We start from the raw sequence: 21,188 nt of genomic DNA, 5'->3' as shown, positions 1-21,188 counted from the left end.
GAGGACAACTGTTGATGGGGAGAACTAGACTGCAAACAGTGGAAGAAGGTGAAACACGAATAAAGAGAACAACATAAATGGGGATAGGTAATATGATGGCATCCTTTTGTGCTTCACTATGCAGGACCCAGGCACTGATTTGGGCAGAGGTCATTCCCTTCCTCAACTGTCCTTTCAGGTGGACTCAGCCTCTGTTGATATACTAGGCAGTGCCAGGAAGTGGTGTGACTCTGATAATCACACAATGACTTTAGCCATATGGCCAAACTTGGTATCAAGACACTGATCCAGCAGTACCTTCAGCACTTCCTCCACCTCCTACTGTGTACACACACTCGGACCTACAGACAGTGTTAAAAGGGAGTGTGGCAACCCCACCCCAATGAACTTTTGCGAAGGACAACCAAGGGACCCTCCAGATCACCCTCTGTTGGATGCACAATGTCACCCTGTGAAAAGCAGGCCTAGAGGAAGATAAGATACCCAGTAGGGGAAGACATTACAAGATGATAGTGTGGGAATCCCTGCCACAGCACAGACACAGTTGTGTGTAGTACTGCACAGAATTATAAAATAAATGTGGAAAAAAAAACAATAAGCATCAAATAAAAGCAGGATAGTGAGAGAGAAAATCTGCATCTGACTCTCAGACATACAAGTAGGTAGTGAAGGATCAAATGGCTAGTTATGCATTAATAGTAGGAGGCATAATTATAACAAGGCATGGCGTAGGATATGGTTCTATTAGAGAAGGCTGTGGCAAAGGTTCCCTCTTGGATATTTCCTATCCCCAAGGAGAATCTTCAACAATGATGTTGGTAATGTGCTGGGGACAGCAGAGGTCTTGGAAGGTGTGTGTGCACAACAGTGTTGATATGTTATAATGGTAATGGCCAATAAAATGCTTGATGGACATGGCCATAGTACAGAATATGTATTGCAACATGTTCACCATGCCAGTTTGGTGAACTGAAGGCAGACAGTACTGTGGCAGTACCATTTGCATCTGTCAGCACAAAGTGAGCATCTACCACGAGTAGGTAAGTACCATTATGTAAGGTAGTCATAAAGACAGAATGTCAGTGGGTATATGCGGCACAAGCATAAGCAGTTTTGGCGGCATTTCACTGTAACTACAGGGAAATGTGAATGCTGCTTGGGGTAATGCCACCAGGGTTGTGGCAGTGCACACACCATGTTAATGGATCAGTTTGTTGCAATAGGAAAGATATGCAGGCATGCTGTGACAGACATATTTTCACCACCATGAAGATGATGAACCCATTAAAATGTCAAGTGGGTGGGTCATTTCCCATGTAAGCCGTGGACAGAGAAGGTGTACCCTGAGGTAGACAGTATTGTTCCTCATGGGTGTTAAAAATTAACCAGACGTAAGCATATCTTAACGGAGTATTCTTCCCTAACATCTGTATTTGGATATAGGTCCACAGGTAAGCACTGCACTAGCTGTCCTTGTGGGCTGCTTTAAGATTAGATATTTTCCTGTTCAATGGTAAGAATCAAAACTGTCCCTTTTGTGTGTCAGGTAAACACCTAAACTATTCTACCAACCCACAACTGTAGTATGTCTATTAGCTTTCTTACTTATCCTATGTTTGGAGAGATGCTCCATATGCCTTCAAAAGTAGCAACTGGTTCTTCTTTATCTACCCAGTAGATGAAAAACAGTACAGAAAATGAAAAGGCACATGGAAATATGTCCCGGAATGGCACATGTAGTTATTCAGTAAAATACATTGAAATAAACCTGTTACAAATACTTGCTATACAGCATGGCAGCACTCATGCTCTGACATATTCTTAGCACTGGAATAGATGGTCCAGGCTACATCTGAGTTGGGGAAGCGATACTGACATAAATGTATAGCAAACAGTATCTGCATCATAGTAGGTGGTGTCATTGACATGCTTACAGATGGCCTGCTTACTCCAGCAGTGACAGGAACAGATAGAATACAGTGGGCTAAAGCCATGATTCATATTTATCGTTTTCATTGACTGTGTATGACATGTGCAGGGTGGGTGACATAAATTTCCATTATAGTGCATTGACAGGGCCTGTAGCACCACAGCAGTGACAGGAACAGATAGAATACAGGAGAACAAAATTTTACCTTTCATTCATGGTGGACGATGTATGTGTGACATTACGGGCCCTTTGCACACAGAACATGCTTCAGAAATCCCTGTATTTTGGCAGAAACATCTTTACAGGTACAGGCTGCTGTCTAGCATGTGTCGACACATGTATACAATGTCATACTGACTTCTCTTAAGCTGCAGGCACCTGTTCAGGTGACATTTGCTTTTTCATAGGTGGGATGTAACACAGTCCATGGGTACATTACTTTGTTGTAGAGTAGTGAGATGTGGTAGGAAGGGTTAAATTTCAGCAACAACTTACATGTTTACATCCTTGTATTTTTCTGGGAAAATGTCTCAGAAGTACTGAAAGAAGAAGGTCTACTAGACACAGAATGACAGTTTATTGAAGGACCTCCATGAGTGTAATCTTCAGATATTCTTTACTGATAAGAAATACTACATCTTTAGCCAGTATGTCTTCTGGGACCTAACTGAAAAAGTCAAAGCAGTCAGGGACCATAATCACACATGTGGCCAAGTATAACATAGGACCACCAGCATGATTGCTCATACATGCAACATGACAACCCACCTGGCATAGACATGGATGGCTACAAAGTGGGGGGAGAGTCCACTGGCAGAGTCACTTCTGACATGGAGGACCTACTCATATCTCTGTCTGAAGGGCAAAACAGGCTTCTCATACTTAATGGATGAACTTCACAGAGCACTTCAGGTGTCAGTTGGCAATACCCCAGGTGGATATTACCTAGCATATATAATATGTATTGGAATCTGCCTTGTTCAGACCAACTTCATGTAATGAGTATGATCATTTTGTTATTACAGGCACATTCAAACTTCAGCAGCAATGTCAGTCTGCACAAGGTATGCGGCCTATAGACTTTGCAAGTCATTTCAGCTTTATTGCTGTGCCATTACTGGGATGTTGCTGTTTGAGAAAGATGCATTAATGCACATGGGAGAGTTTTTCTGATTTTACAGGTCCTTCAGTGTCACTGTCTTCCACTGTGGGTATTAGCGTGATCGATGTTGAGGATCCCTGCCACAGCCAATGCAGTCTTTTGTCATGGTGTCAGTGTTAGCCATGAGTATTATGACAGGTATGTTACCTACCTCTTCTTTAGACACTGCTTTTGTGCCTTTGCAATGTACCTCTCAGTCTCACAATGTTGCAGAGGGCCAGTGTTTAGATGAAGCATCAGCAGAGTTTGCACCCTCCTTCACATGCATCAGACATCCTTGTTCACTGGCAGACGCCTTGAGCATGGGGAGGGAAGTACTAATTGTCATACCAACGGTTGACAGTACAATAAGTGTCCTGCCCAACTCATGAGCTGAATATCTCCATAGCCACCACACAACATATGTGCAGGTCCTTCATGCAGGCACAAGCAGATGTCATGGCAGCCATTGCAAAGTTGATTGGTATGGTACATGGTCTGTATGATCTAAGGGAGAGCCTAGCCCATTTATGTAACAGTTTTGAAATTCACTGTGGGGAGTATACATGCTGCAGGTGTCCATGTGCAACTGATCATCATGGGCATTGCCATCCTTGTGAATGATCCTCAACCTCTGATGGGTAAGACCACTATTGGAGGGCAAGGACACAGTCTAGGTCCTGAAGCATCACCATTTCTACATATGCAACCAGAGTTGAGGCCATTTTGGGATGCTAGGAATACTGAGGCTGTCAGGGTGTAAGTACCAAAACCACCTTTAATGTGCTTTGTCCTCTTTGCTTATTGTGGATCGTGCCAGTGACGTTCCCTATAAAAGTTGCGTAGCTGGACAGGGATGTATACAGTCATCACAGGTAATTCTGGTGACTGCCCTAAACCAGTCCATGAGACCCCAGCACAGTGCAGCACATTTACACAGACCCATCAGCACCAGACATATCTGTTGAGGCACACTGCACCAGAAACACTATGCCTTTCCTGTCTAACTTGATGGCTCACTTTAGATTAAGAAACGCGCGCGCACACATACACACATACACATGCACAGATGCACACACACACACACACACACACACACACACACACACACACACACACACACACACACACACTAGTTGCTCTTTATGCATAATGCATGTTGCAAAACCTGTCACTGTAGCCATGCCCACCTTTGCTTATGATGGCAACTGTACGTTGGTCTTCATATTCTGTTACCAGGGCTATGTCTAATACACAGTGAGGCCACTTCATGCATTGTATATCATAACCTGGTTGTGCTGTTGTATGCACCATAGTTATTATTTGATATGTCTGACCTGGCTCATAGCTGTGAACCAGATGATATCTGTTGACCAGTGCTACAGTGTATTGTACCTGCTTCCACCTTGTATGATCATTTGCTATGGTCGGCTCATCCGTGATCTCATCAACAGGCACCTTCTCTGCTGCTGATTCCAGGACATCCTGAATGTCAGTATATTGCTATATTTGTTTGTGTAATAATAGCACTTTGTATAATATTGCACACACTGCAAATATTTTGCTATTATCTCTATGGACCATATGGCAGGGCACCACTGTAGATACCTAGACAGCAGAAGCAGGCCTTCATCAGTCTGAACAGACATTCAATGACCTTTTGGGTCTGGGACATTGGAATCAGGAGTATACCCACTGTGTTCCTTGCTGGTCACTTGAATATCCCTGCAGATGAGAGCACACATCTCTATCGGCTCTTACATGGTGCCTTTCTTCATATGGTAGCAGGTCATACGTTTTGTGTCATGGTAAAGATAAAATGCTAGATGCATCTGGATGATTCTGTGGCTGCCAGCCGTGAGGATGCCTTATGTGTGTGCCTATGTGAACAATCTTTAGCTACTGCAACATGATCTCATGCTCTCCAGCTCAGAATGCCAAGAGTTTCATGTGAACAGCTATCCTGGCATTTGTGCCTTGTGATATTATCTTGATATGTTTTTGAATCACTGCTCCATATTGATTACCTTCTATTGCATTCACCATCGTCCTGTTATAATAATGTCAGTAATTTCCTTATCATTATAAGCTCCTTTTTACAATATGCTGATCATAGAATTTTGTGGTCTATTATGGCTGGGCCTAGTTTGCCTCTGAATCACTCCTGCCCTGCAGTCTGCTAGTGTTTGTGCAATTGCATCCACTGCATTCTGCCACTTGCTTCTAAATCGCAGTTTGGGTGTGACATATTTCATGTGACATTAATCTCAGATGCATTCACTCCTGGGAAGTGAGAATGATTAGTATAAGAAATTTGTGCAAAATTAAATTGAATTAATCAGTAATTTTAACTAGGCTTCTTTCATATCAATCTGATTCTGTAAGGAGAATATGTTGGGTATATATGTGGTTGGGTCTACTTCATTTGCCCTAACTTCCAGTTGACTGACACCCATTTGCCTGAGACCAAATGACTGAAATTTAATTTGATTGACAAGTATTATTGGCAAGTAAATGGAATATGTCCCCTTCCCCACTGTAGTGTGACCCTGGAGTTAGAATATATAGTTAGGGGGGTGTGGGGGGCAAAGCCCCCCACTTACTTTTGTTTTACTAAGCAATATGAAAGCAAAACCAAACAATATAATATGAAATTAAGTGGGGGGCTTCACCCCCCACAGCCCCTAACTATATATTATTACTCCAGGGTCGCACTACAGTGGGGAAGGGGACATATTCCATTTACTTGCCAATAATACTTGTCAGTCAAATGAAGTGTCAGTCAAATGAAATTTCAGTCATTTGGTCTCAGGCAAATGGGGGTCAGTCAATTGGAAGTTAGGGCAAATGAAGTAGACCCATGTGGTTATATTCTTAGAAGTTTTGCAGTACTTTTTTTCTGCATTGATGAATGCAGACCTAAATAGACTACCGATCTATGCTTAAAACATTTCTTTCTGAGCGTCTTTAAAATGTGTGACAGTCATAAAAATCTGTAGCTATAATGGTGAGATTGTACATAGTCCGTTATCCCTTTTCTTCTTACAGTAGTTTTATATTCTACCTTAGTCCAGACCATTAAGGAAGATGTAAGATTTCTGTGGTACAAGTGATAGGGATAAAAAAAACTGTATGCAGCAGTGCCCCTTGTACAGTGTTTAAGCTGTCTGCACTGTATGTTTTGTTGTTTATATACTCAAATCCCAGTACACAACTTTTAAGATGTTTCTATTGAATTTACACAGAACAAGACTTGCGAATTAACAAAACTATTTCATTTTTTTCATAAGTGAATCTTTGATAAAATTATACTGACTTAGAATTTGTGGAACAAATAAAAAAAGTAAATTAATAAGGAAAAAAGCACTTCATTAGCTATATTTAGACTTGCAGCACAGTCTATGAAACATGGTTTACTTTGTATTAGTATTTTCATTTCATTTACTTCTGACTTACAGTTTTTCAGTAACTGGCAGTTGAAGCAGAGGATTAGGGAGCTGTTAATGCACTGTTTCCTATGGTCCTGTGGTCCACAATTTGATTGTCTGTTGCCTAAATGTGTGACTCTGAGCAAGTCAGTTAACCAGATACAGCTCCCAGGCTGAGTCTGCAAAAAATCCTTGGAGATTAGTGGTGCTCTACCCCAGTCAACTAATACAAGTAAATAAATAAATTCATCTTTACATGGATCCCTTCAAAACGGCAAGAATGAAATTTTTGAAAGAACATACTTGTAAAAGTAAGAGTTATTTATGTGTGCCTTTTAATAGTTAATGTAGTCCACTTTGGAATATATCAGAATATCGACATTTCAAAATGTTGAAGCACATTTGTTGGACACAAAAATGTCGAACGCTGACTTTATTGAATGGCCAAAACACTGATTTCTTTCCAAGGGAAAGAAATTGGAAGGCCAACAAACAACACAACATAAAAACTATTAATGTAGAATCATCCACTTGAACAAACCACGGTCAAGTAAAAGATTCTTCTGAAACCAATACAATGTGACCGATACAACGTAGCATAGAACAAACACTTTTAATACAAGATTTGGTAAGCGCTTTCACCTTTAAGGCTTCATCAGACCATATGAATGAAATAAATGATTCTGCATTTATACTTCTATTTTGCTCTCTACTACGCTGGAACATTTATTCCGTGGGGGTGTTTGATTGTTTTATTACAACATAAAAACTAACGTATTTAAGTGGGGGACTTTGGCCCCAACATGCCTCACACACACCTAACTAAATATTCTAACTCTGAGAAGAAACTACAGTTGGGAAAAGGGCACGTATGACATAATGGCCGAATGATTTCTTTCCCTTGGAAAGAAATCGATGTTTTGGCCATTCAACAAAGTCAGCATTCGACATTTTCATGTCGAATAAATGTGCTTTGACATTTGGAAATGTTTATATTCTGATATAGACCCATCCACTTCACCTTGAATGATTATAGAAAAAGTCAAAATGTTTATGTTTGCTTTCGTGCACCCTCCATGCATGGGCTCCATCCAACCGTACTCTACCTCCAAATGTTCTATCTCTCAGGCCACTGCACTTAGTAGCAAGTTCAAAAAAGATGCTTAAAAAATTCTGACTTTTAGAGTCATGCATCACAGTGTTTATTCATCTCCTGTGCAGTATATGACTGCATTTATATTATGTAACAGATATACTGTATCTTAATTGTGCTGCAGCCATTTGTGCTTCGACTTATTTACAAAACTGTATACATGAATCTGTGTTGCTAAACTAGTCAAGGTAGCAGCAAAGAAAGTCATAAGAGTAGCTAATGAAACAGACGTGGGTTTGATTGACTCAATCTGTATTCATGCTTTACCTTGGCATATCTTCTGACTTGCATCTCAACTGAAGCAATAGCATTAGTGGGTGTTTACTTGGTGAAAAGCATTAAAAATCAAAAAATGTAATTATTGGCATGCTGTGCATCTGTTTAAACCATTGAAATCAGTGCAGAATCAGATTGATAGCAGATTAAAATAGCTGTCATTATCATCATCAACTCTTTTTCCCATTTTGTACATGGGGTCAAGGTGTCGTGTTAACTGTCACCATCTCTCTCGATTTAATATCTCATTCCTGCCTTCTTCCACACTCATGCCTGTCTGTCACAGACCTTCTTGCATGCAATCCATCTACCTCTTTGCTGAATGCCCTTCCTGTCTGTAACATCTTTCTTCATTAGAGTGTCTTCTGCTTTTTGTACATGTGCCCAAACCACCATAATCTGTTCTCTTTGATCTTTTCTGCAATTGGAGCTACTTTGGCTTCTGTTCTTATGTCCTGATTTCTTCAACTGTCCTACAATGTGTATCCTATCACTCATCTCAGGCACTTCACTTCCGTCATCTCTAGCTTCCTCAGCTGTTCTGCCTTTACTGCCAAGATTTCTCTACCATACAGCAATAATGGTTCCACCACTGTTCTGTACACCTATTTTTCAGCTTCTTTGACATCCTTCTGTCATACACTATAACTGATACTCTATGCCAGTTGGCTGCAGACTGTCTGATTCTAGCTTTGACCTCATCATTCAGACTTCCCTTCTCCTCAACCACCCCTCCCAGATACTGGAAGCTGTTAACATGTTCCGCTATCATCCCTGCTGTCTCAGTTCTCAGCTTCTTCTGATTTTACCCATTTGCTGCCCTTGCCACTGTCTTATCTGTACTCTGTTTTATCCCATGTGCCATCAGTTTTGCATTCCATTCCCCTATCTTTTGCTGAAGTTCTTGCTCAGAATCTGCCTGTGATGACACTTCATCACCCACTGGTAAACCCTGTATGAGACTGAGCACTGTTCATACTTGAGTCATTGGGTCCTTGGATATAGCCTGCACTAATTCTACCAATGTTTCTGGGACTTCGAACTTCCACAGGACTGTCCAAATCATCTTTCTTGTGACCTTGTCAGATGTTTTCTGCAAGTCTAGGAATGCCTAATTGGACTTTCCATACCTCTAGCTTCTTTAAAACTATCTGTCTCATTGCAAAGATTGGGTCAGTTGTACTGCATCCTTACCTGAATCTGAACTGCTCATCTCCCATCTTACTTTCTACTACTCTGCTTATTCATTTATCACAGATCCTCTCCAGACTTTTCATGCAATGTGATCGGGGTTTGATACCTCTGTATTGCCCACAGTTGTGGATGCCCCCTTTGTTCTTGTATAATGGCTTAAAATATCTGTATGCTTCAAAAATGCAATGTTTTAAATATTCTGTGACAAATATTTCAAATGTCAGATATACATGTAACAGGATGGTACATATATAATAAATCTGACAAGCACTGCTAATGCTGATAAAATTGATGGTATGTAATGAAACTCATGAACACCATTATGTTTAATGATAATGTATAAATAATGCCTGTAGTGGTATATATATTATAAGGAAACAATGAGCCACCCAGGAGGTTGAGAGATCAGATTATAGAAGGTGCATTAGTTCCAAAAACTCCCAATGTGGAGGACATTGGCCTTTATGTTTGATTTATGGAACTGATGTGTTTTATGTACATTGTTTTAATTTTAATTGGTGTTTGTGCATACACTCCGGTATCTGTGAGCTCCATTACATAATTTTTAATCTTGACTGATAAAGATACTGTAGACAACTATGATAACATTAGCATTTCTTAACACAGTTTACTGTGTGAATTTATTGGACATTTTTAAAAAAATATGGTGCAGTAAGTGCAATAAGCAGTTAACATGAACATTTGCAACTAATATAACAAAAACAAAACAATCATTTTGAAGGTTCAGCTTATATAATTTATTTCACTCAATTTTAACTAAATTAAGTTAAAAGTGGTGTATGGAAGCTTTTGCCATTGTTCAAAATATAGGTTGAGGAACATATTGAAAAACTTACATATTGTATTTTTGAGAATTACAGATCAGTTCTGAGTCTTCATTTTTTATAACTTATTAATAAGTAAAGAAACAACTGTCTTTATGGGGATATAAAAATTGAACGTTAAGTAATATAAGCACAATCTAGATTCTTATAATATAGAAATAATCATATATTTCTAGTAATGAAATATGAACAAGTTGAGTACTTTCTTATGTATGAGACATGTAAGTTTAGACATTTCTGCTTTTGACATAGGTACTAGAATTCTTTTGTGCAGTTTAATGTAGCTTTTCTGTCAAATATTGTAGTCCCTTTAAACCAAATGTACACTTCTCTAACAATAATGAGTTTGGTATAAAAAAAGTTGGTTCACATACTTACCCTGCTTGTTTCTGTTTATACTTAGTCTTGAGATAATTGCAAAATATATGAATTAAATCGACATCTGGACTCTCACATCTCTAGCTTTTTGAATCTAGTTTTCTGCCATCTTCACTTAGGTTTGGTGTTTTAAGTGCGACTTGTGTAACAGTTTCATATTCTGGCCTCAAATTACATACCACTCTCTTATTCTCTTGCCATACCTCATTTCATTGTTCCTATAATATACAATGTTCCTGTCATTTCCATTTTTCACGTAATTCTCTGTGTCCTCTGCTAAAAAGTGTGATATCTTTACCTTTTGGACTGATTCCTTCTTGTACCACAGAGCCATCCTCTGTCTTATCACTATATTGGTTTTACAATTACAATGAAATCCACTTTCAGCAAACCTGGAGTTTGTTGTTTTTGCCCCTGTTAACTGACAGTGGAATCAGTACGTACAAGTTAAGAAGGGTCTCCCCTCACATGGTGAGTGCAGAAGGGTCTGCCTCCACCTGTAAATAAAGCTTAATTTCATGTTCACTGAAAATAGATTTCAATGTAATGTGTTTGTATTTAAGTGCATTCCTGGATTTTGAAACATCCAGTGGCAACTTAGATTGTAATTTATTTCTTAATTTCCCCATATTTCTGTTTTCTGTGAACATATATGCTTTGCTACTAAGTCAAAATAAATTATGAATTCCATTTTTTTAGTCATATCACATGGACCCTTTTTCTACATGAACCCAGTCTCATCATCACTATTTTAGTTTTATGGCACCGTAAACCTGATGCCTCGCCAAATGTTTCCAATAGAATGCATATTTTCTCCCAGTAATCAGTGAGTAGTATAATTTTATCTAATCATTCCTCTTCTTTTCTGAGTTATTGTAATGGCTGTTTACTTTTCATATCAGTACTTCCACAGTGAGCACAAACTATCCTGAATATAGACAGCAACTCTGTCAAGTAGTCCTATAAATATTGATTTCCTGTAAAATAAGCTGCATTCAGCAAACATCAGTTTTAGTTGTTTAGTTATGCATCATTCTGTCCTATAAATGTTTGTGCAAGTCCCTACATTTAATTAGAATGCATAGAACAACCCTAATTTAATGAATCAAAGACTTTTCTTATATCACATAGATTTATTTTGTTTGTTCCTCACCTGTCTTGAAATAAAATTATGTAATCTTGTTCCCTCTTCTCTTGAAAGCTGCCAAGGACAACCAGTTATGCCATATTTGCTTTCCTTGTACAAAATCATTTTGCACTTGAGCTGCTATAACTGGAAATACCTTGTCTAATCTTCTGCAAATACCTTTACTTGCAGCTTTATATGTAACTTAATTAAGAAATTGGTTTGAAATTTCTCATATCTAATGGATTGCCATTTCTTTTTGTTAAAACTATAATTTGTGCTTTTGGCATAGAATGTGATAATTTGTTTGTGTTTGCATCATTTAGAATGAATACAAAATTATTTTGTTAGTGCCTCTTTCCCCATTAGTAAAATTCAACATGGAAGCAATCTGGACCAACTGGTCTGTGAGACTTGAATTTTATAAATGCCTATTTTTTTCTTTTTCGCCTTCCTTAAATCCATGCCTCTCTTCAGTAGACTAATTTGTTCTCCTTTTAGCAATTTAGTCCCTGATGCATCAAGTGGGAACAAATCACCTGTACCGATGCTGTTTCAGCAAAAAAAAAAAAAAAAAAAAAAAGGGTGAATGCTGTTTCACAAAACTACTTTCATCAGCAGTAGAGTTTGCTTTTTTTCTCTCTGCTGTTATGTGACCTAAGAATTGATATATTTAATTTTTGGGGGGGGGGGATAAATTGATGGGAATCCCATCAGGAATCCATTCCCTCTGTATTTTATTGGACCCACTGCATTTTATTGGATGTGGGTAAGTCATTATGAAAAAATGTCTTAATTCCATCCTTGTATCTATTTCACTAATGATGATATCAGCTTTCAAGTCTTTTAATTTCCAAATGTAACTATCCTGAAATAATGATATCTCTTTTAATCTGATTCAACACATGGGCTGTCAGATCCAATCAGATCCAAGCTCGGCCCCATTTCTGAAGCTTCACAGTCCCGAGCTGTGACTCCACCCCTACCCATAATGTCCTCCACTCCACATTAGTACCTCAGGTAAAGTTTGCCCCATGAAACTGTAATTTATAGTAATAATAAAACATTAAAAGCTAGGTACTAGTATGACAGAACATATCAAGAAAGGGATCAGAGTCTGATAAGACTGTTTACAAACAGGGTGCAAGTGAAATCCATTCAGTAACCATCAGGCAATAAGTGGTAATTTGGAAGGGGGCAGGATGGAGGGAGGTTGAATAAGATGAAAATCAGACAACATAGACCTATTGTTATGGTAAATACATAACTTTTGTATCTGATGTTGTCTGTTTTCATCCAATTCAATGTATAGGACCAAAGGAGGAGGAATGTGATCTAGACTGTACATATAAACACAGTAAAAAAGACACTCTGGAAGGGGCCACCACAATCCAAGACCAAACTTTAGTAATGACACTTAAAATAAAAATTCAGCAAAAATTCACAAATGCTTAACGTTTCACAGCGTTTTCATCATTAGTCAGAATTTCTGAAGAAGTCCCTTTGTTACATTACTGTGACGAAAGCACTTAACTCTATTTATTTTTTTTATTTTTATTTATTTTATTTAACATTTGTTTACAGGGAAAGTCTGACTTGGTACAAAGCCAGTTTTCAGCAGAGGCCCGGGGAGAAACACTCTAGACGCATGTCTTTGAAATGTGAGTAGAAACTGGAGCACCTGGAGGAAACCCACACAAATGCAGGAAGAACATGCAGACTCTACACAGAAGACACTCCAGCCGAGAATCTAACCGGAGAACCTCTTGCTGTGAGGTGACAATGCTACCACTGCACCACTGTGCCATTCTATTAGATTTCTTACCTAATAAAGTGGTTGTCAAGTAACTCTGGCTGTTTCTTCATGTTTTGCAATTTATAAGTAAGTAATGTATACTACCTGGTGTGGCTTTTTCAAAATCACTTCTGAATGTTTACCAGAGTAGAATATCTCCAACAATGGACAGCAGTAGGAGGGGAAGTTCAAGGAAACGTCACTGGTTTTCTTTTTTTTAACATTTTTTTTTAATAACTACCAGAGAAGAGTAGAAGGATTACCTTTGTTATTCATTAGAACAGGACTTCCCTCATCTTTCACTGTCTTTACAAGCTCCTGAAACTGTTTGAGTGAGATCAGAAGAAAGCAACAGTGATCACTCCACCAGCAGTGATATGTGATTCAGAGTAATGAAGGAGGTCCAAAAGAGGAAGAACAATCTGGATGTTTAAATCTGCAATGACATAATATCAGAAAACACATTAGCAGTGGTAAAAAAGAACAAAAATGAGAATAAAACTGCAGGCAAGCAGAATCATTTTGGCCTTGTACAAGAAAATGAACAAGATAACAATGAGTTAATGGTGGAGTTGCAGAAACCTGATGCAAAAATATAATAGGGCTGTTAGCACGAAATCCAATTCAGAAGTTAGAAAAGGCAATCATTGAGAGGTGAGGGAAGTAAAATTGTGAGGAATGGGAGGGTAGGCTGAACAGCAAGTTCAAGGAAATCAATAACTACATAAGTCACATATAATTAAAAAATCTAAATGCCAAATTTGAGTTTGAAATCAAATCAGAAGGTTCATTGGGGCACTTTTAATAAAAATAATAATAATAAACACCTGTATTTTAACTACTCCAATCAATCAAGTTCATTTTAAGATATGAAATAATGTAGTTAATATTTCAGGGGACTTTTCTTTTACAGTTCCAAAAACATGCCAGATCAAGGCATTTAATCAAATGAGCATCAAATCACTGCAGTTGCAAGTATAAAATCAGATTACTTTGTCCATAAAATTGTGAAATGCAGAGCAAAACAGTGATCAGCAACACAGTAGAAGCTGAGTAGGTAATGAAGTATGTATGCAGATAAATTTGTTGTAAAGGGATTAACAAAATATGTTATATTGCCAAAATATGCTATTCAAATTTCTTTAAGCATTTGTAAGGTTTAACAGTATGAAAAAAGTCTTATCATACCCTTATGTGATTCCTGCGGTAGTGGTGCTGCGGTAGCATTGTCGCCTCACAGCAAGACGTTGTCGCGTTCGATTCTCAGCTAGAGCGTCTTCTGTGTGGAGGCATGCATGAATAGGCGTACCTTTGTTGAAGGTTGTGCGTCAGGGCTGGTAACTCGGCATGTAAAAATCCGCTACCAAACATTAGTGGACCGGAGTTCCACTGTGGCGACCCCTAACCAGGATAAGCCGAAAGACACAACATAATTGCAAGTAATATGAGTAAGAAGAGGCTTTCCACGTTGTTAAAAAAAGAAAGTTAAAGTTGATAAAGGAATTAAATTGAGCAGGGTGTTCATGACAAATATAAAATAATGAAATTATAATCTATTTTCAAAGCACTGAAAATACTAACAGAAGCACATTGCATTTTGCTGCAGTTTATCGATGACACAATAGCAAAGTGCAGGTCCAAGGTCTTCAAGGAGCTTGATAGTAACTGATTCATATTGTTTATACTAGTACAGGCTACAGGGGCTGTATATATGTCCAGATGTCCAAGTAGGAACAGTAAGCTGCCTTCTGACTTGAAAAGCACTTCAGCAGTTACAGTGTATTTTTATTTATTTATTTATTTATTTTACATTTGTTGACTGGGATAGTTCGACTGGATTCACGTCCATTTTTAGCGGAGGCCCGGGGAGAAAAGCTCCAAGGTAAGCAGATACAATAAAAGCAATGAAACACATTACAAATATGGTATAGACAAAGAATAGATAAACAAACATGAATAGACAAGTTCAACAGGTTAGAGTTACTCCCTGGTGACAGTCAGGGGTAAGTTCAACATTAATCTGATTAATAGATTTTTCACATTCATGATGAGAGTTAAGTCAGGCTTGTTGCAGTGGCAAAGCCAGTTTAGTGCCAGTTGTTGTTTGAGTCTAGTTTTAAATTGGCCTAGGGAGGAGAGCAAAGTAATATCAGCTGGAAGTGAATTCCAGGCTCTGTCTGCAGAGTTTGCAAAGATGGAATCACCGGCTGCATTGTTAATTTTGATTGTCTGAATTAGTAGTCTGTTCAGGGATCGAAGCAGTCGTGGATCGTTATAGGGGGTAATAAGATTTTTAAGTGCCGGAGTATTATCTGGATTATAAAGGATTTTATTAGCCATAATCAGTAGGCTATATTGGATTAGACTGGGTAGTTCAAGCCACCCAAGCTGGTTGAGATTGATGCAGTGGTGTGTCCTAAAAGTCAGGCCAGTGGCAAACCTGGCAATGTGATTATAACAGGTTGAGAGTTTATTAAGTACAGTCTTGTTTAGATTAGAGAGTAGGGGGGATGCATATAGAAGTGCTGAAAGTAGGTGAGAGCGAGCTATGGCAATTTTAGCTGGAGGGGTGAGGAAGGCTTTTATTCTTTAAAGTGACCCTATTTTTTTATTGATGGTTTTGATCGATTGGTTTACATGTAGGTCGAATTTTAGGTTATTATCAATAATGACACCTAATAGTTCTGTAGAGGGGTCGGGGGAGATTATTGTGCCATCATTTGCATTTATGGTAAAGGTAAAACCAACAGACGTTTATGTTGGTGAGAATAACAACATTTTAGTTTTTTTGGGATTTAGTATCAATCGATGTTCAGAGAGCCAGTTTTCTATAGTATTAAAGGTGGACTGGGTAGCAGACCATAAATCTGTAGGAGATGTAGCTGAGCAAATCAGGGTGGAGTTGTCAGCATATTGGATACAGCTGACATTTGGAATGACAGTATACAGGTTGTTAATAAAGATGGAAAACAGTAGGGGCCCTAGTATGGAGCCTTGTGGTACGCCAAGGGTGTTAGGTAGTAGGAGTTTGTTCTGCCAAAGTACAGCCTGCTGTCTCCCATTTAGGTAGGATTTAAACCTTTGAAAGGCTTTAGAATCTAGACAGAAAGTTTGCAGGGTGTGAATCAGAAGTTGATGGTCAACCATGTCATGTGCTTTGGAAAGATCCAAGAAGAGGGCTGAGGATATGTGATTATTGTTACGGTTATTGTTTATGGTATTGGTAAAAGCTAGTAGGGCTGAAGTAGTGATGTGCTGTGGACGGAAGCCATGTTGGGTATCTACCATAAGGTGATTCTGGATTAGGTGGTGCATGAGTTTGTGTATACATTTTTCCATAATCTTTGCAAGTGGAGAAAGTATAGCTATTAGTCTATAATTGGAGAATTCAGTGGAGGAGCCTCCTTTATCTAGTGGGATTATGTAGGATGTTTTCCAAATGGTGGGAATTTTAGCCTCTGCTATGGTACGATTAATTAGTATTGATACTGGGTAGGCAATTGCATCAGCTGATTTTTGAAGGTACTCTGTGGGGAGTTGATCACCGGTGAGTGTGGTGGGTTTTAATTTTTTTGATCAAGGTACGAATAAGTGACGTGGACACTGGTTGGAAGTTGAACAAGAGTAGGTTCATAGGTATGGTACTATCAGGGCCAGGGGAGCTAGGAGGTAATTGGCTAGCTAGGGCTTGAATTGTCTCAATAAAGAAATGGTTAAAACTATCTGAAACATCTTCAGGGAGTTTATCAATGGTGGTAGTGAGGATAGGGGCAGAACTTTTTCCAGGATGAAGTAAATTATTCAGACCTGCCCAGAACTTCTGAGGATTGTTCTGGTTTGCTGTTTGTAAATTACAACAGTAATTTTTTTGTCTTGTAAAATTGATTTTTTAGTTTCATTCCTAGCTTTCCTGTATTTAGCATGATCTTGGGGGGTCTTTAGTAGAGTGCCATAGAGCCCAACATTTGTTTCTACTAGGAGTTTTTAGTCTAGACTCTTTAGAAAGCCATGGTGCAGTTTTTGCTTTTTTTCTCTTTGAATAGGCAGGTGCATGCAAATCAAGGATTTCAAGAAATTTGTTGTTAAAATATGCAACTGCCTCCTCTAAGGGGAGGTGTTTTAGAATAGACCAGTTACAGGAGTTAAGTTCCTGTTGGAATTTGGCAGGGTCAAAGTCTTTTTTTGTTTCTGACTTTTCTGAGTGAGCATTGTTGGGGATTAATGGCTTTATGCTTAACTATATAAGTGAGAAGGTGGTTGCTTAGGTGATCGGGGAGGGTATCAGTGGTGTACAGTTGGGGGTTACTGTTTACGAGTACCCGGTCGAGTATGCTTTCTTTTTGGTTGGGTTTACCTAGCCTGGTAGGGGTGGTTATGATTTGTGTAAATGCAAGCAGGTTAATAGGGTAGATGGGGATTCTGAGGAACAGGTGCCCCAGTCTATGTTAAACTCTCCAAGTAGTAGGATTTCTTTGGGGTAATGACATGATAGCCAGTGTAGGATATCTTCAAGTGTGGCTATATTGTTACCTGGAGGAATATACATGCAGATGATGTTGATGCATTTACTTTTGTTAAGTTGCAATCTAGTGGCAAGAATTTTGGAGTTATTAATCTGAGCTGGTTGAGTAACATCTATGGTCACATTCAACTTAGATTTGTAGAGTATAGCTACCCCACTCCCCTTCCTAGAAACACGATCCAGACTATATATGTTGTACCCAGGTGGTAACACTTCATTGTTGGTAGTGTTAGGTTTTATCCAGGTTTCAGATAGAGAATCTCAGGGGAGTGGACAGCCAGGAGTGCATGCAGTTCATGTACCTTGTTATGAATGCTTCTAATATTGAGATGACAGGTAAGGAGAGAGTTAGTTGGTCTATTGATTATAGTTGTATAGCTTAGGTTACAAGTAAAGAGGGTGTATATATCAGAAGTGGATGGGCCAGGGTTGGGGTGAATATCACCACCGAGTATTAGGCTAGGTTTGTGCTTAGTGATAAGCTTCAGGAGTTTGTTCATATGTTTGTAGTATTATCTAGATCTAAGGCTAATATGTGCCAGGGGTTGGTATGCTGAAAGAGTGAACAAGATGTTGAGTTGGACCCATTGTTATTACCATGGCTGAAGGTGGGATGCTTTACAGCTGGGGTGATAGCATGGCCTTTTGGGTACTGATAACCAATGAGAAACTGGTTTTCATACAAGGTGAGTAAATAAGTGGCCAGCAGAATGGGTAGTAAAGAAGAGTATAGTAATATGAGAAGAGGATTATAGTAGTTAGGATCAGTTGTTTGTATGGCACAACAGCAGATGATCTGATGGTAAATTTAGAGTTAATAGAGTGGGTGGAGAAAGTATGTTAGGTGAAAGCTGATAGGATGTTATAACAGGGGGTGTGGGTGAGTAACTATAAATTTAGTGGTACTGGGGGAAGGTGGAAATTGGGGGCAGGGAGGGGGCATGGAGTGAGGGCAAGCGATGCAGGGTTAACACTGACTACCAGTGTTTTCTTAGGCTTCCTGGAGCCGTATGGTATGGATTTAGTATTAAATTAATGGCTGTGTTTTTAAACTGTATTTTTAAACTATATTTTACACTAAGTTATACACTATGTTTTAAACTGTGTTTTATACTCTTGCAGGGTATTTGCTAGCTGTTGGTTATGAGTTTAGAGTATAATTTTCAGAGCTTTAGGTGGGAGCATCAGGTCATTCAGTTATACACAAAAAACAGTAAAAAAATCCATACAATGAAGAAACATGCAGAAAGGGTTTTTTTTTTGGGGGGGGGGGGGTAAAGTAGCACACTTCAGAATTGATTAGGATTTATAGCTAATAAACCTTAGCAACAGAGCAATGCAGTAAATAACAAATGCCAGATTTTAATGATATACCAGTAAAACTAAATCAATCGTTCACAATTGTACAACTGTAAAATTGTCAGTAAAAGCAATTCAGGTAAAGCTAGCACAAGTTATTCAGGTCATAAAAGCACTTCTTCAATATGTGTGTGTGCAATTTAAACATTAAAAACATATGCAGCAAGTAGTAGCTCTCATTATACACTTTCCCTAGCTACAGGTTCAGTTTAAACACAAATATTACCACAGAAATTCAGTAAAGTCACTAGCTATGTATAGAGCTTCTGCAACAAAATTAGAGCAGTCTGTGCAGAATCAGAAATTAGCATCAGGTCATTCAGTTACACACAAAAAAAAACAGTAAAAAATCCATACAATGAAGAAACTTACACTGAGTCACACCAGGTCAGCCAAGGGGGGAAGAGAGAGGGAAATTCTAAGCACCTAGATTTGAAAATGATGCCATGTACTAAGTTGTAGCACTTTAACCTGTATGAGGAAAGAGGGAGGTTGCGGAAAAGAGAAGGCAGCAGGACTGGTTAGAGGAATACCTTGATTGACTCACGACACCACACCAGAGGAAAGTTGAATGTAAGGGCCTAAACTCTGCACTCAGCACTTTCATGTTACTTGCACGCAGCACTTTAGTTTTACTTATGTTTAGCAGGAAAGACAGACCAACAGTATACAGTTTTGAGGATTTTTACAAGGGTTACTTGTTCAAACATCAGACAAGTAAGTAAAACTTTCAACAGGAATCTATGTCTGAGTGTTAGAAAGCCAGAAAGGTACAAGGTATACCTGTAAAAATTAGGGTCAGAGAGACAAATGTAAGAGTCGTGTACTTTAGTTACAGGGGAAGGAAGCAAACACTCAAGTAAAAAAGAGCCCTATGGCTGACCAAAATGGTGACTTGCTTACTTGCACAGCACTGTAAGGGAAAGCTTAACAAATGCTTTTTATATGTGTAACCTACTATGATTAATTGCTGGGAGAACCAGTTTTTGTTGTGGTGGCCAATTGCAATCCTGTAAACATCATTATGCAGGAGCTGCAGTATGTTAGTGTAGGTAAATATGAAGTTCAAACTGAGTCACACCAGGTCAGCCAAGGGGGGAAGAGAGAAGGAAACCCTAAGCACCTAGATTTGAAAATGCTTCTCCTTCTACATTTAGCCCCTATTGTAAATGCCTGATAATATCTTTGTATCCAAGTGAATAATAATATATCAGTGACACGAAATACCTTGAATTAATCTAAAGCATGCAAGTTCAAGCTTAACAAGAAATTTAAGCCGTGACAAGCTTTAATAATTCACATAACACTGTACTGAAATGTCTGACATTACTAAACATATCTTATTCACTCAGATGCAGTCAAAGAAGGAAGTAGAGTCAGGAACCACTGAGATAATGGGTCCTGTAAACAGAGATAACTAAACAAGTTTCACACTGAAGAGGCAATGGAAGGCTTCCTGGAAACCACTAGATGATACTTGTAAGTTTACAACACAGAGTCATGGAAAGCCAGCCAGGATAAATGTCCAAATAATGGTGTCTGTTCTACAGAATGGTCAATATTTCTACTTACAGCTAGCCCCAGACAGAACCAAGTAACTATGCAGAAGACAAACAGTACACAAAGGTATTATCAGGCATTTACAGTAGGGACTAAATGCAGAAGAAGATGCATGACTTTCACAGTGACATCATTACATCATGTGTAGAGTGAGCAAAGCTGTTTAGCAGACTGTAATCATAAAAAAAATCAAATAGTCTAAAAATATAAAATTTAATATAAATCCATAAAGTGCAACATTTGGTCTAATCACCTTGGTCAACAAGACCATCTAAATTCCAGGAATATTATGTGTTATAAATTTATATTAAATCTTGTATTTTCAGACAACTTGGTCACTTTCTTAAGTTTGTTTCATATTATGTAATCCTAAAATGCAGTGTCCCCCAGTTTAATGCTGTCTTTTATTCTTCTTCCTAGAATTTACACTATAAAGGGAATGAATATGCCTTAGTGGGTAACAGCCAAACCTGAGCTACAG

At 38.6% G+C, this 21,188-nt stretch overlaps 1 protein-coding gene across 6 annotated transcripts in view; it reads left to right on the top strand.

Annotated features, from left to right (window-relative positions):
* Positions 1–21,188, top strand: part of ABCC8 (ATP binding cassette subfamily C member 8) — a 2,552,355-nt gene that overhangs the window by 1,292,869 nt on the left and 1,238,298 nt on the right. The window lies entirely within an intron of this gene.

Source organism: Protopterus annectens, chromosome 9.part0, assembly GCF_019279795.1.
Source record: "Protopterus annectens isolate FY-2018-M chromosome 9.part0, PAN1.0, whole genome shotgun sequence".
Lineage (NCBI taxonomy): Eukaryota > Metazoa > Chordata > Ceratodontiformes > Protopteridae > Protopterus > Protopterus annectens.
This window is presented reverse-complemented; position numbering and strand designations above follow the sequence as displayed.